Genomic DNA, 1828 nt, shown 5'->3' with positions numbered 1-1828 from the left:
TGTCGTGGCTGGTGCTCCTGTGAAGTCCTCGTGCTCGTGAAGGTGGGTGTCCAGACGTGCTCAATCGGGCTGTCGGTCACTTCGCTGCCTTCTGGGAGAGGAGAAACAAAGGGTTAGTGCCAATGCGATCAGCATGAGACGGTTGTCTGTTGAAGTGTGTTTGGTGGTGGCTTTTAAAGCCACTTGATGACTGCCGGCAGCTGGGACCGATCAGCCCGTGATGAGGACGTGCAGGTGAGCTGCGTTGGTTGCCAGGGCGACGCTGATCAGCCCAGAGAGACTCGTCACAGTACCTAAAGTCTCTCGACGCCATTCAGAGACCAAATTATTTCCCTCTTGGCTCTTCCTCCTTCGGAGCAAGACCAGGATTTTAATCCCCTCTGCCCCGTTAGGGCATTGAGGTGTTATGTAGAGCGTTCTGCTTCCTTAAGCCAGTCAGAACAGCTGTTTGTGTGTTTCGGTGGCCGCGCCAAGGGGTCTTCGGTCACGAAACAGGTTATCCAAATGGATAGTGGAAGCCATCATGCTGGCTTACTCTTCTTTGGGCCTACAATGTCCCATGGGGGTAAGAGCCCATTCGACTAGAGGCATCGCCTCGTCCTGGGCCTGGTCTAGTGGCGTTTCCATAGCAGAAATTTGTGCGGCGGCAGGCTGGGCCTTGCCGTCCACATTTGCTAGATTTTATAATCTGGACGTCCCGGTCTTACAGACTCGGGTGCTTTCTGCATAATGGGATAACTGTTACCAGTAATAAATGTTATGTGGTACGCTTTGGCCTCAGTTGGAGCTCCAAACTGCACTTAAATCCCTGGAACGGATGTTTATCACGTTATCTTGATTAAACAGATTGGCCCATACTAGCCCTTCAGTGCTAGGGCCGTGTCAGTCATTCCTCTACCATAGCAACGGCGGGATTGTACTGGTTCCCCATAAGCGTCTTCGACGCAGTACGAGTGAAAGTATCGAAAGGGAACGTACTCGGTTACTTTCGTAACCTCGGTTCCCTGAGATACGGGAACGAGTACTGCGTTGCTGGCCGTGCTATGTAGCTGCACGACTCAGTCGTCGCTTCAGTCGAAGTACCTGAGATCCTATGGCTAAATGCACGCTTATATAGCCAGATACTCCGCCTCTTTTGGCGCGATCGGGCGCGAATCATCGCCATAGGCTCGTGCAGCTCCGCTGCCGAGCCATTGGTTCGTCTTTTTATCACTGCACGAACCAATGGCCGTGCAGTTACACTGCGTTATTGAAATGCTTCAGTCTCAGGAGAAAAAGGAGCTTTTCCCATAAGCGTCTTCGACGCAGTACGAGTGAAAGTATCGAAAGGGAACAGCTTTTCAGCACATAACAAACTTGGTTCTGGCAATGCAGGCTGAAAATCGGTCCAAAATTAAAATTGCAGTCTGTGCATGAATAAAACCTATTTTGCAACACAGAGAAACATATCTGAAGGTCTTAGAAGTGTTTTGCATGATTTTTGAAGTTAGAGCCTGAAATGTCAGAAAACGGCGTTTCAGCACATAACAAACTTGATTCTGGCAATGCAGGCTGAAACTTGGTCCAAAATTAAAATTGCAGTCTGTGCATGAATAAAACCTATTTTGCAACACAGAGAAACATATCTGACGGTGTTAGAAGTGTTTTGCATGATTTTTGAAGTTAGAGCCTGAAATGTCAGAAAACAGCTTTTCAGCACATAACAAACTTGGTTCTGGCAATGCAGGCTGAAAATCGGTCCAAAATTAAAATTGCAGTCTGTGCATGAATAAAACCTATTTTGCAACACAGAGAAACATATCTGAAGGTGTTAGAAGTGTTTTGCATG

Source organism: Garra rufa, chromosome 11 (genome assembly GCF_049309525.1).
Source record: "Garra rufa chromosome 11, GarRuf1.0, whole genome shotgun sequence".
NCBI lineage: Eukaryota > Metazoa > Chordata > Actinopteri > Cypriniformes > Cyprinidae > Garra > Garra rufa.
This window is presented reverse-complemented; position numbering follows the sequence as displayed.